The sequence below is a fragment of the Thalassophryne amazonica genome, chromosome 16, assembly GCF_902500255.1.
Source record: "Thalassophryne amazonica chromosome 16, fThaAma1.1, whole genome shotgun sequence".
Classification (NCBI taxonomy): Eukaryota; Metazoa; Chordata; class Actinopteri; order Batrachoidiformes; family Batrachoididae; genus Thalassophryne; species Thalassophryne amazonica.
The window spans coordinates 28,107,897-28,123,383 of record NC_047118.1 but is presented as its reverse complement, the minus strand read 5'-3'; the positions used below and the strand labels follow the sequence as shown (position 1 = coordinate 28,123,383).

The following is a 15,487-nucleotide window of genomic DNA, read 5'->3' as shown; positions in this document are numbered from 1 at the left end:
TTCCTGCCAATATCCAGCAACTTCGCACAGCCATTGAAGAGGAGTGGACCAACATTCCACAGGCCACAATTGACAACCTGATCAACTCTATGCGAAGGAGATGTGTTGCACTGCATGAGGCAAATGGTGGTCACACCAGATACTGACTGGTATCCCCCCCAATAAAACAAAACTGCACCTTTCAGAGTAGCTTTTATTGTGGGCAGTCTAAGGCACACCTGTGCACTACTCATGGTGTCTAATCAGCATCTTGATATGGCACACCTGTGAGGTGGGATGGATTATCTCAGCAAAGGAGAAGTGCTCACTATCACAGATTTCGACTGGTTTGTGAACAATATTTGAGGGAAATGGTGATATTTTGTATGTGGAAAAGGTTTTAGATCTTTGAGTTCATCTCATACAAAATGGGAGCAAAACCAAAAGTGTTGCGTTTATATTTTTGTTGAGTGTATAAAGGCTGAGCACTAGAACTAGTGCCTGACTGATTTTAAGACCGACTTCCACAGATGAAGTAAATCCTGTGTCGGTCCTGAGGTTCATTGGTGCCGGTGCTGATCCCTGGATTCTGTAAGGTGAAGTGGAGGAGAGTCTACAGTTCCCCTGTAAGGGACGCCAGTCCATCACAGGTTACTAGAGCCAAGGCAGGTACCCCTTTACAGTTGGGTGGACTGAGATGATGCTGATGCAGTGTCTTGTGACTGGGAATTAAATCCAAGCCTAGATATTGGTTGCCCATCTCCTCATCCTGAAACTAAGACCCCTTACTGTGTAATCCAGGTCTATCTTTACTTTGTATCCTGCACATTGTTCCATGTGTTCCACTCTTCTAAAAACTGCTTATGTTGAGGTTACGGTGTTGATGTTTAAACAGTTACTGATGTCCTTGTGGAACAGGCAGTTGATTGTTTAAAAAAAAACACACACACACTTTCAACTCAGAGACGACCCACTTTATTTGTTCATATATCTGTGATCAATCTGACCGCCGCAGTGTCACAGACACACAGATGTGATGAAAAGTCGTAAGACACAAATCACCTTATACATTTTATAACTAATGTGGCTTCAGTATCAGCTCGAAGTAAAGTCATTATATAAAATCTCTGAGAAGCTTGCAGAATACAAAGGCCTCTCAGGTTTTGTACAGATTACACATGGATTTCAGACGATGAGACACTGCAGATAATCCAGGGAATCTTTGTGTGTGGAAGAGCTTTCACTCTCTGTGTCTCCATGATGGAATTTCATGTATTGAAATTTGAGAGAACATTAGAATCAAACTAAGTGAGATCTGTAGGTTCTTGGCAGCGAGGGGGGCAACACAACAGGATTCTCGCACATATGCCAGGCACATCCGTGAGAAACTCAGCAGGCTGCCAACACCACAGTGTTCATCACTTTCCGCCCACACCGTTTCATAAGAGAATGGAACAGAAGGACCACCCCCCACACCCACCCGCCGTCCCAGAATGTCCAACTAGTCAGTGGTAAAGATCAAAAAGCATCCATTCAAGGAGAATGAAATGCCTCCATTGATTGGCTGTACTGCTTTGGCACCCCCTGCACGGTCCACCAATCGATACCTGAGAGATAAGCACCCTTCAGCTACTGACACTGGTGATGTATAACGGCTGCCGTCACCCCCACCTCACAGTAGATGGTGACTTGGTGCTTTAGTCCACACTCACTGGAGCGGAGCAGCTTGGACCTAAGATGCCAAGGGCAAAGCCAATCCATCCAAGAAGCCCAAACTCATTGGGGTCATCAAAGCACCATCAAGTCCATCAAACAAAGTTCTACTATTTTCTAAACTTTTGCATTCGATGACACTGCTGGTTCCATCAGCCCACGTTTAGGCTCTGAAAGGTCAGAGCTGAGCGTGCCCCCTCGGCGGGGATAAATTCCCAGGAAAGGAGCCGTTGTTATCGCTCTGTTTGTTTTTTAAAAGACAATAATGAAATAAATAAATGAAAAAAATGGCTCAGAGAAAATGGAATGATGGCGTGGCAGTGTTTTGTGAAATTGTGCTGTCAAACGTTTCTCCTTTCTAATTTCCTGGAGCGCAGATGATGGAGCATGTGTGCTGACAGCTGAATCAGATAAATATGAAAAAAATGACTTTCATTCTCTTCTCACCTCACAATCATTTTTAAGTGACATTTATAAATATAATAATAAAACAATTAGTCTGAGCCAGATCACAATTGACAGATGTCAAGACCTCTTGTGCCTCGTCAGCACTTGGCCGCAGTCATTTATTCGAAGCTGACACTTTCACCGTGATGCCGAAGCCCCAACGAGAGAGAAACAGTTTTGTTTTGTTTTTTACGGTGACAGTGCCATTTAAAGCAAAACCATCATTCAAATCACCTGCGACTTTTAAGCCCAAAAACCCATTAATGGTGCTTCTCACAGCAGAGCCTCAGTCACACTGATCCCAGCAAAAGGTCTCAAAGACTCTTTGTCGGTCTGTCTGTGGACGTGTGCGTCTGTTTGATGGGACCGTCCCAACAAAGCTGTCACTTTGCTCCCCTGTTACAGGTGCGCTACGCAGGGGAGCTGGCAGCTCTGACGGACGCCTCCTCCTCTGGATTTATGGGAAATGACAGCTCCCGCTAAAAAAAGCCAAAGCGGTCGGCGAGGGAAGAGAACACAAGTTCCAAACCGCCAGTACATAGGACTGACACCAGCTGAAATTTATTTTCTGCACTCTGCCTGGCAATTTAGTTGGAAATGGGCTTTTCATACTTTTGGGCAGAGAGAGCAAGAGAGGCAGAGGGAGCCCCGCCCTTAATCGACTTCCTCTGTTTGGGGTAATGGTCTACGAGGGCTTTCCGCCTGCGAAAATCACATTTCTTACATGGCTGACTCTTGATGAATGATTTCACATTTCACTTACTTACCTTTTCAAAAGTTAATCTACATCAATAACGTTAAAGGAAAATTTCACAGCTACAAATGAACAGTTCCCCTTATTCAAACCTGGAAGGTGTGGAGCGTTGGGCTGCTTTAAAAGTCCATTTCAAACCTCATCATTTAACCATCTGAGTGCACACGGGCTGATTTTCTATGTATTTATATATGGGCCGTCTTTAATTGAGCAGAAAGGGCCGCAGAGAACTGTGCCGAACAAATACCGAGCCCGAAATATCATTACGCTGATGAAAGTCCAGCTCTCTAACTTTTATTGGCAGCTCGCAAGTTAATGTGTGGTTCAATTCAGGGACGGGCAAAGTAATCGACTCTGGGACAAAATGGCATGGAAAATGACGTGCAGGCCTTTGCCTAAAGCCAAACCGGTGCAGGCGGAAATCCATCAGTCAGGTGCAGAGCAACATTGGCATTTTCACAAATGTGATTTAGTCGACGATACTGGAGAGCTGCCGTCCTGGACCAGTGCTTCTGCTGAAAATGACTATTTCCAGCCATGCAGGCTGCTCCCTGCTGCTGCAAATGTCTGCGTGCTCAGTTCCGTTTGAACTCTGCAGCGCTCAGATAAAGAAATGTTTTACATATGAAGCACTGCAGCGTATCACAGCATTTAGGTCAAAGCATCCTGAACCCTGCAAGCTTTCTGACTCAGAAACTGAAAACTCTAACCTCATTAAAGTCATTTCTTTCTCAGCCTGAGCAAAAGCAGCCCTTTGTTTTGAGATCCAGCGCCACTCCACACTACTGTGCCGAGTATTTTTGGCTCCGAGCTGCTAAAGTTTGGACACAGCCATTTATAATTCTCTTGCAAGGAAAGCAGCTTGCTTTCCCCCAAACATACTCCCCAGGATCCAGACCGGTTCACGTGTCACGTGGCCTGCTCCTCAAATTATTTTTAAGCAACGTGAGTCAAACGAGCCTCGACTGGAAAAGCAAAATTTGCTGTCAGGATATGACACAATTAAACCGCAATTATGCAAAAGATCTTTTAGCAGTGGGAGTGTCTCGACTCCTCCATCAGCTCCCGTCGCCACCTTCTGAACCAAAGATTGGGTTTCTCCCAGCAGCCAGCCTGGAGGAGCAACATCCACATCCACACCCACACACAGACACACACTCGTGTGAGCAGATCAAGTGTGCCTGGAGAGCTCTACAGAGGCCAGTTTTCCTCATTAGGCTGTGTGTGCGGCTCTCTCCAAAAATACCCCTCACTCTAATCACTGTCACCAGACCTCAGCTGAGAAACAGATAATTACCGCCGCGCCCTGCCTCAATCGGCTCCCGTGCTAAACAGCTCTGTGTACATATGTGCGCGCACGTATGTGGGTGTCTGCGTTTTTGTCTATTCGGAATCTGTCGATGTAGGAGTCTCCCCCTGGGAACGCGGATGCTCGAGCAATCCACAACAGCGATTTCTCTCCGACTTGCATTAGCTCTCAGCAGAACAATCGCACAGCAAATTTACAGAAGAATGATCCAGCAGCACGCCAGCAGCCTTCCATTGTCAAAGCAACTACGGTCAAACATCGCCATCTTTAGCGGCTCCGTCTCTAACAGCGAGCCCCTCTCAAATCAAAACAGCACCTTCATTTTTTCACCCATTTATTAAGCAGCAGGGACTTTTTAATCGAGCACCGTGCAGAGCTGATTTATTTGGTCTATTTTTCTTTCCTAAAGGCAGTTCTTCATATCATAAATATTTGATGATACTTTGCATGACCCTGCAGAGAATGACATAGAGAGGTAATGAAGGTTAACGCTGGGGATAGAGGCTGATTAAATGGTGACTGAATGCTGAAAGCCGGCACAACACCGCCATTAACCTCCGAATAAAATGGACTGAATAAAGAATGTCTGCAGTAGTGGACTTCCACAGACTCGGCCAGTCTCAGAATACAGACAGAAAAAAACAAAAAACAAAACAAAACAAGAACAACACGAGGTAATCATTAACTATCCAATTTGTAAGTCATTATTAATGCTTTTTGCAGATTATTGTTTTAAATCTTATCAAATAATACCTTAGCACCGGTGTAGCATAAGTCACACCACTTTCTGTTTCATCAGCTTTTATTTGGCATTTTAGTGCATTGTTGTTGTGTACATTTTTCTTTTTATTGGCCTTTATTCTTGTAATATGCATAAGTCATGGACATGAATGAGCAAAGCTCATCAGCATGTCACCATGTCATTTAGGTCCTTCAGACTTTATTTTGAGTAAATGCTTTAGGGGAGCATTAGCATGGCAAAATCCTTTCAGCTTCTGGGGAGCGGAGCACCCCCCCGACCCCCCATCTTTTTAAGCATTTCCCTTATTTTTCCTTTCAGCTTCTGGAGGGGCTCTGCCCCCATACCCCCACCTTTTTATCCATTTTTCTTTTTTTGCTTTTCAGCTGACCCCCTAATTACAGCCCTCTTTACCCTGCCACTTTAAGCATTTTTTTTTATGTAGCTGTAAATTAATATTCTAAGTTTTTAGCTAGTTGACAGTAGGGGAGGTGATGGTCAAATCCCACCCTGACTGGAAAATCACTAAGGGCTCCTGGGCAAGGTCTTTAATCCCCTAGTTGCTCCCGGTGTGTAGTGAGTATATTGTATGGCAGCACCCTGACATCGGGGTGAATGTGAGGCATTATTTGTAAAGCGCTTTGATCATCTGACATAGATGGAAAAGCACAATATAAATGCAGTCCATTTACCATTTATTTTTAGGGCTGTACAATATGGCCAAATTATTGTATCTCAATATTGTCATATCAATATGATATATTGGAAAGTATTGGAACACTTGGAATTTCACACATTTTAATTTATTCATGCCATTTTAAACACATGAAATATAAAAAAAGAATAGAAAATTCTAAAATTATCTTCCTCAAACTCAAACTGAAAGCAAATCTCTAAAACTTGATAAAACCTGTAAATAATAATCAGTTTTATTGCCAGTTTTCTTCAGAGAAGTCAAGGGATGGAAACATGAACATTTCCAAGTCACTGAATATGTCTTGGACTTTATTTACATCAGTTATGAAGAAATACAAAAGTTTCTTTCACCAAAACATCAAATCTAGTCTTTCATCTCAAATGTACATTCTGTCAAATTGTAGCTGAACTTTCAGGTCTTCTTTTTAAGAAAATCCTCCTCTACATCACTTCACCAGGAAGCTGGATTTTAGATTTTTAATTCATTTATATCAAGTTGAAGAGATTTGCTTTCAGTTTAAGTTAAGGAAGATAATTTTGGAAAAAAAAAGTATTTGAAATTGAATGAACAACTTAAAATGTGTGAAATACCAAGTGTTCCAATACTTTTGAGGGCAATTTAGAAACAGTGAGGAGCAGCATCTTACATCTCATATATAGTGCAGCAGATAAGAGAATATTTAGAGTGGAATCCTGTAAATGGTGACACAAGCATCAAATTCGACAAAAATAATCCATAGACATGAACTCTTTTGAAAAAACTGAATTTTCAAGAGGCAGCCAGGTAGGAGTCAATTGAAGAATTACACAGAGGTCAAAATTAAAAGATGCTCCAATCATATGGAAAATTACACCTCATTATTTGCCTGATCATAAAGATTCCAAAAAGGTATAGTTTGGACAATCTGTGACTGACTGTTGTGGAGTTATGAGGTAAAAGCAGCAACAATGGTGACAAAGGTCAGTGTCCGTTTGTACAGGGGTCAAAGGTTAAAGTTGCTCCATTAATTTAGCTCCAGCTGTATTTGTGCTGAATTTGATGCTTGTATCACCATTTGAAGGATTGTTTTAGTTATCTGCTGCACTAATAATCCAACAGAGCTTGAACCAGCTGCTGTCTGTTAGATTAAACATGTGTATATAAGACAACCTGAATTAAAGGAGAAATGCTGCTTTTAACAACCTGGACCCCATTTCTGACATAAAATACGGTCGTTTACTCACCAATATATGTTTGGTGTGATTAGAAGTCCATAGTTCAAACGACGTGTTCAGCAGCTGATATAATAATTCAAAAAATTTATAACCTCCAACTAAAAATGATAAACATTACATGTGTGCATATATGGAAGTGAAATAAAATACAAAATATCTGCATACTGGCAAAGCAAGAGGACCAATTGGATATTTCACTGGTGACAAGTTACAGGAAAAATATGTTGTGAGTGGCGTCTTCCAGGATGGAAGTGCCACATTAAAGGGCAGGAGGGCTGACTGAAGGCTGTGATGGGTAGGAAAATGTCATCTGTCACACATCATGGCCTTCTCTCTCAGAACAGTTGAATAAGCTGAACACTGATGACAAACACTGGACGGACATGTTGGACATGCATGTCTGCCACCATCAAAACACCAGATCATGGAACATGTGTTTGGAAGTATGATTTGTTAAATCTGGACCATGAAAATGTGAAGCTGATCTGGTGGTTGAACCTATTGTAGGGCCCCTTCACACATTGTACGAAAAAGTACAACTCAGGGCCAATCACGGCAGAACAGCTTGTATGAGCAAACCACAAAAACATTAATTGTTACTGTCCAAGAGATGATTCTGTGTGTTTAAAATGACACTGAGCCAAAAAACGGCCACTTGGTGTTTGTGGGGATTTGACCAAATGAGACCCATGTCATTCCTGGCTGGGTGCAGATGCTGTGGCTCCCTTTTAATGGAAGAGGTAATTTTGTCATCATTGCCAAACAGAAATTATATGACTTTTTATCTGTTTTCTTCTTTACTTTAAAGAATCTCCAAAGCTTTGTTGGTGCGTCAGCCCCCACAGAGTCACAGGGTCGGAGCTCTTCTTTCCTCCAGTTTTTCACCTGTCTGAATGTCATTATGTAATTTGGGGATGGCGCTCTTTGAACACGCGCCTCGTCCTGAATCCATTTTGTGAGCTCACACTAATGGTTGTGTTGCATGTTAATTCACTTATTTTCCAGATGGAGTTTTATGGTAATAATCCTCTATTTTGTGAGCTGCACTTTGCCGCACAATTTCCAGTGTGCTCACAAAGGTTTGGTGGAGAGCTGACCCTTTCTGAGCGCTCAACACATCAGTTCTGGGTTTTGGCTTTTGGCCAGAAGAATCACACTTAATATTTTCTCCACACATCCTTCATTGCTGACATGTTGTATTCACATCTTTTTCAATGGTTTCATCTGCCTTTGAATGAAGAATATCAAAACAAAACATAAACTACGGCATCGGGGGGGGGGGGGGGGGGGGGTGATACAGAGTACAGAATAGAATACAGAGTGATAATATTAAAAGCATTAAAGCTACAGTGTGCAGGATGTAGCATCATCTAGTGGTGATGTTGCAGATTCTGCCATCCCTGATCACAGTTTTGTTTCCCTTGATGTTTTTGCTTCCTTACGTTGGATGTTCATGTTTTCTTGCCTTCTCTTGTGAAAACTAATAACATATGATGCTACAATGAGGATTCTTCCATTGACTCATTTAAGTCTGGTCTTAAAACCTATTTACTTTACATTGTTTATCAATAATTCTATTTTTTCTCTTTTTTTCTTTATTTTTCTTCCACATAACTGTTTTGTGGTTTTAACTGTGTTTACTCTGTGATATGGTGATCTCTGTTTCATTTTGTTCTGGAACTATATTCAACACTTTGTTGATTTTTTTTCATTTAAAGTGCTTTATAAATAAATGTATTATTATTATTATTATTATTATTATTATTATACATGTTATACTGCATTAGCAAGCAGTAGACTGTGTAAAGGGAAGCAACACTGAGTGCTCTTTTTTCACTCTCCAGGTTGCTCTACAAATTGCAAACTGCAGACTAAGCATGTCCGCTTTTTGGGCTCCTGTATCAACATGGAGCTGTTGCATGGTGTCCTCCTGAGGGGCCTCCTGAGGGGCCCTGTTGCCATGCTGATCATTTGGGCTCATTCTGGGCTAATGAAAACACAATAATTCATTGTTGCAGGTAAATATAAATGACTGAACAAATGGTTATAAATGCTACACCACGTTTCTGCTAATAACCCCTAAATCCAACCTACTGCATCTTTCAGTTGCAGTCATAGTTCTGTATTTGCACCTACCACACACTCCACATTTACCAAATCCCAGCATCCAGTAACCAGAACTGCTGGTTGTTTTTGCTTCCACATATATTATGAGAACACAGAAGTCAGTAAATATCTCCTGATTTAGTGTCATTTCCAAAGCGATGGAGCCGACCCGCAGCCGGCTGATGGTGCAGATCACCCACAGGTACACTCAGTGCACGAATGCACCTTCTGATGACACAAGTGCAAACACCAGCGTCCAACAACACATATCTTTTTCTATACATACAGCAGTAAATTCATTCAAGAATCTGAATATTTTATGTGATTGATTTGATGACTATATACTTAATTATCTATTCAGAAATGGCTGAAAATATTTAAATAAAATTGGAATCTGACATGTGCCCTGTGACCTTGTCAGGAGCTGGTCTTCTCCCCCACATTACTTCGTGCACATTGTGTAATTGAGCCTTGAGTGAGAGGAATCTGAGCCCCGCCTCCTAAGGATCCATATTGATGATCAGCACTGGTTACCAAACATCTAATCAATACATGCAGACACAAGCTTGCCGAGTCACAAATGCAGAATGAAGCTAATATTTCCTGTAAGCAGCGTTTAACCCTTATAAGGTCTTCAGGTCTGTGGGACCTGTCTTCATTTTTTTAGCTTAAGAAAAATTATACAATTTTTTTTTTTTTTTTTCAAACTATGATTCATTGGCATTGGCTCATTTTCTGTGAGGAACATAAATCAAAAAACATTTTCAGTGCTCCTCATGTATACCCTCCTTCACATTTATATACATACAGGATCTTCAGGTCCACTGGACCCAGGGCTATTGAAAGTGTGGAAATCGTTGGCCCTGTGAACCCTCATTTCTCTTTCTGCTCACTGGCCCTGTCAGTGAGTGAGTGAGTGAGTAGGTGGAGTGGAGCAGAGTAGAGCAAAGCACAGCAGGTGAATGGACCCATGGTGTGAGCCCCTACTGTTCCCGCACAAGGATTCAACATTGTGCGGGAACTGCACCCACATTCCCACACATTTCACCATCTGTCCCCAATGTTGCGGACCTGACACAATAAACAGCTGTCAGCCTGGTTCCATACCACAACTGATCAAGATGGCAAAGTGATTCTCTGTTCAGGCTGCCTTACAGTTGATATTGGAAGAGACAGAGGGTTTTGATGGTGATGCAGATGAACAAGTTTCAGAATATGAGGATCACATTTCTAAAATTTCAGAGTCTAACACTGAGTTTGTAGAGGAGGATCAGCATCATCCAGCTCCAAAGCATGAAAGAGCCTCAGGAGCAGCCCTTGTCAGGAAGTGTGTGTCAGTGATGGGGAGGGAGGCGTCTCTGTGGGTGAACTGGTGGAGAGCAGGATGAGGTGTATTATGAACTCTATTATGAACAACAAATCTCATCCTCTGCACGATACTGTGGAGCTCAGAAAAGCAACCGTAGTGACAGACTCCTCTCCATGAGATGCAGGACAGAGAGGTATAGGAGATCATTTGTCCCGGCCACCACGAGACTATTTAACACCTCTTGTTAATTTAAGAGGGTAGACTGAAAAGTTCTAAGGCTCCCCATGAAAGAGTAATACATTAACTGCATTATAGTGAGCCTTAGAACTTTTCAGCCTACCCTCGTATTTTTACTTCTTATGTGTTTTTATATTTGGCTTATTTATTGGTATTTTATTGAATGGATGAATTGTGTATGTATGAATGAATTTCTCCTAAGGGGATGAATAAAGTATCTATCTATCTATCTATCTATCTATCTATCTATCTATCTATCTATCTATCTATCTATCTATCTATCTATCTATCTATCTATCTATCTATCTATCTATCTATCTATCTATCTATCTATCTATCTATCTATCTATCTATCTATCTATCTATCTATCTATCTATCTATCTATCTATCTATCTATCTGTCTGTCTATCTGTCTGTCTGTCTGTCTGTCTGTCTGTCTGTCTGTCTATCACAGTGGAACTCTGCCCCTCATAAAATCAAATCAATTATAGCGCCAAATCACAACAACAGTTGCCCCAAGACGCTTTATATTGCAAGGCAAAAGCCATACAATAATTACAGAAAAACCCCAACGGTCAAAAACGACCCCCTGTGAGCAAGCACTTGGCGACAGTGGGAAGGAAAAACTCCCTTTTAACAGGAAGAAACCTTCAGCAGAACCAGGCTCAGGGAGGGGCAGTCTTCTGCTGGGACTGCTTGGGGCTGAGGGGAGAGAATCAGGAAAAAGACATGCTGTGGAAGAGAGCAGAGATCAATCACTAATGATTAAATGCAGAGTGGTGCATACAGAGCAAAAAAAGAGAAAGAAACACTCAGTGCATCATGGGAACCCCCCAGCAGTCTAAGTCTATAGCAGCATAACTAAGGGATGGTTCAGGGTCACCTGATCCAGCCCTAACTATAAGCTTTAGCAAAAAGGAAAGTTTTAAGCCTAATCTTAAAAGTAGAGAGGGTGTCTGTTTCTCTGATCCGAATTGGGAGCTGGTTCCACAGGAGAAGAGCCTGAAAGCTGAAGGCTCTGCCTCCCATTCTACTCTCAAAAACCCTAGGAACTACAAGTAAGCCTGCAGTCTGAGAGGGAAGCGCTCTGTTGGGGTGATATGGTACTAAGAGGTCCCTAAGATAAGATGGGACTTGATTATTCAAAACCTTATAAGTAAGAAGAAGAATTTTAAATTCTATTCTAGAATTAACAGGAAGCCAATGAAGAGAGGCCAATATGGGTGAAATATGCTCTCTCCTTCTAGTCCCTGTCAGTACTCTAGCTGCAGCATTTTGAATTAACTGAAGGCTTTTCAGGGAACGTTTAGGACAACCTGATAATAATGAATTACAATAGTCCAGCCTAGAGGAAATAAATGCATGAATTAGTTTTTCAGCATCACTCTGAGACAAGACCTTTCTAATTTTAGAGATATTGCGCAAATGTAAAAAAGCAGTCCTACATATTTGTTTAATATGCGCATTGAATGACATATCCTGATCAAAAATGACTCCAGGATTTCTCACAGTATTACTAGAGGTCAGGGTAATGCCATCCAGAGTAAGGATCTGGTTAGACACCATGTTTCTAAGATTTGTGGGGCCAAGAACAATAACTTCAGTTTTATCTGAATTTAAAAGCAGGAAATTAGAGGTCATCCATGTCTTCATGTCCGTAAGACATTCCTGCAGTTTAACTAATTGGTGTGTGTCCTCTGGCTTCATGGATAGATAAAGCTGGGTATCATCTGCGTAACAATGAAAATTTAAGCAATGCTTTCTAATAATACTGCCTAAGGGAAGCATGTATAAAGTGAATAAAATATAATAATAAATAATACACTACAGCATTGGTAAAAACTTGCTTAATTTGTACATTTGTTAATTCTTTTCCAGTTATGCCTGTTGCATGATGCATTTCCTTATTTTCTTAGCTTTTAATGAAAAAAATAAACAAAAATGAGTTGCATTTCTATTCAGAAATGTGATTTAACCCCTTAACGCCTGAATTTATATAGCTGTATATAAAAAAATGTTTTGTGTGTGTTTTTGCCTTTAAGTAGATGGTAAATAATGTTGAGATTATTCATTTCACTTTTGCACAAAAAATAAATAGTAATTTTGGTATTTTGGTAATGACTTTATGTTATAATGTTATAATAATAATAATGGTATGTTGCAAATTTGTGACAACAGGCATACTGGTCAGTTTGGTATGTTGCATGTTTGAGTCTAATAGTGTAGCATATATGCAACAATAGGCGTTAAGGAGTTAACAAAGATAAAAGGAACAGATGCAACACGTGGTGTTTATATTAGTTGCAATTGGGGTGAAGTTAACATCTGCTGAGTATTTTAACAAAAAAAGTGTGATTATGTTGAATTAAAAGCCTCAACATGCAATGGGTCCACCAGACCCAGCAGGCCTCCCTGTGTAAGATAAATACAAAAACCCTATGAGGGTTAAATAAGTGGAAAGATGACAGAGTTGCAGGAACCTCAGTAACTAAATGCTTCCTGAAACAAGGAGCTGCTCAAACGTGACCCTCAAAATGAAAATGAAAATGTGAAAGCAGTAACTGACCAAGTCAGAGACACTTTACACATTTAAATTGCATGAAATTCCTATGAAAGCCAGAGGCAAATCAAAATGAAACCTATATTAATTGTGAGGCCTTAAATTACTTTTTGCAGTGCAGCTTTTGTAATCGTATGCTTTGAACATAAGTTTGATGGTGACACAAAATCAGTTTGTCTCCTGAATTAAGCAGCTTTTCCAATAATTCTTACATTGGAAAGAGGGCAAATATGGAGCAGGAAAGGGGAGATAATTGTCTGGTTTACCTTGATTTAGCATTCTATCTGTTTTAAACCACAAGGGTTCCATATCTTTGTGAAGGCCAACCAGTGGAGGAAATAAGTCTTGGGCTTTTCATTTACTTCTGGCACATTGGCGACCAGAGGCTCATTGGGCCTCTGAGCCACTGGAATGTCACTTCCAATTTCCCCCAGTTTACCATCAATACCTCTTTTGTGGTAAAAAAAACAAAAAAAAAAAACAACATAGCCTACATGGTCAACAATGTAAAGCATGGCCGCTGTAAATGATAAATCTATTAGCAGTGTAACAAAGTGAACCTACAAACATTCTGCAAACTGAACTGATGTGTAATGTGATTACACTGACAAACGTGTGCACAGATGGTGAGGCGAAGGCGGTCCGTGTCCATAAACATGTTAACACTGTAGTTGTCAGTCCGGCGCTTTATTGTCCAAGAGGAAATCACATTTACTGTCGGAAGCATGTGTCATTTCTTTTTCCACGTGGCGGCTACATAGTATCAGCCTGACAGATGTAACTGAAGCTACGTTACAGCAGGCCACCGCGGTGCGGCGGTGGCAGTAGGGCCAACGGCAGCACTTTAAATGAGAGAACAGCCGTAAGCACCACATCTACTTTCTCCCCTCACCTGCATTACGAGCAGAGCTGATGACAAGCGGCGAGCAGCCCTCGAGTGCCTTTTAGTACAGCGCGAGCGTTCTCCGCGGGGAAATGCAATCTGTGTCCTCTGCACAGATCCACTGTCGGCACTTCCCCGCGCGTGAGACGCTATCATATTATACTACCCGCTCCCAAAATGGGAGAAGGAAATAGGAAATCGCCTCGGCCAGAGATGGACCGGGAACATAATCAAAAAACACTGTGGTGCAACAGCGCAGATCAGAACAGCAAGAAGACCTCCTCCGGCTGAGCCCCAGACAATCAGTGCAGGAACTGCTCAGGATTCGTGAGGAAAAAGGTACGCCCACATTTTTTTCCCTCCACTCTGCAGGCGTCCATTGGCTTACAGCAGCTTATACAGTCAAGATGAGAGATAAGACGAGGGATGCTCCTGCCGTAATCCGGCACGCTTGGACCACCAACAAAAGAGCCTAAAGTGCACAAAAGAAGCTCATAAGATGAGCGGGAGCGTGTGAAACATGAATCAGTTGACCTTACATCATGCCAAAGTGCGTTTTCACCTCAAAAAAAAAAACAAACGGATCTGACTCCACTAAAGGGGACAAGCCAACGCCGAGGCAGAGTACGGAGTTTTGCCAGATTGTTTTGGAGGTGATATGTATCTGTACACAGACGAGAGTCCGAACAGCAGTCACACAAACAATGCACACAACACTGCACAAACCCAAAGACACTGATGTGAGGAGGGCTTTGGTTCTGACCCTGCTCTGAGCACGTGTGAGCGTTCGTGTGCGTGACGGCGTGAAGCCTGAGTGAGAGGTGAAAGAGCTGCTGTACTCACAGTTGTGCTCTTGGCTTCCTGTGGTCTGCCGACGTGTCAGAGTTTCATCCTCACAGTGTCTCTCCCTGGGTTGGGCTTCCTCTTCTGACCAAAAGGTGTGAGGAGGAGGAGGAGGTGGAGGAGGGGATGCACAGATAGAACGCAAAGGAATGAAAACCAGAATGGAGAAAGGAGGAGGAGGAGGCAGTGAGTTAGACAGAGAGAGGATGTGAGTGGTGTGGAGCGTTGGAGGGAGGCTGAGCGGCGGCCTGCGATTGGCCTGTCAGTCTGGGAGAGGGGGAGCGTCGGTTTCGGCGGTGTCAGGGCGGCAGGTTGCACGCGAGTCAGTCTGCCAGCATCTTGGATTTAAACGCCTGGAGAGTGGGTTTCCTATGGCGCACACGCCTGCTCACTCACCGGCTCACGACTCACACGCTCAGCATCCACAACACAGAGAGGGAGGGGGGCAGGGGGCAGAGGGGGTGATAGAGTGAGGCAGACGGATTCAGAGGGCCGATGACAGCTTCAAGCTCAAGCTTCTCCTTGGTTCCTCATGAATGACAGGTACTGGGGGGGGGGGGGGCTCTCTCTCTCTCACACACACAGACACGTGCATACGAGGGCTGTCCATAAAGTATAGGTCCTTTTTATTTTTTTCAAAAACTATATGGATTTCATTCATATGTTTTTACGTCAGACATGCTTGAACCCTCGTGC

The 15,487-nt window shown here is 42.2% G+C and overlaps 1 protein-coding gene across 1 annotated transcript in view; it reads right to left on the bottom strand.

The window, feature by feature from the left end:
* rbfox3a (RNA binding fox-1 homolog 3a) overlaps positions 1 to 14,963 on the bottom strand; it is a 1,755,711-nt gene extending 1,740,748 nt beyond the window's left edge. Inside the window, exon 1 of the mRNA XM_034190050.1 lies at positions 14,792 to 14,963. The gene's annotated coding sequence lies outside the window, so the exon portion shown is untranslated. The remainder of the gene's footprint in view (positions 1 to 14,791) is intronic.
* Between the last annotated feature and the right edge of the window lie 524 nt (positions 14,964 to 15,487).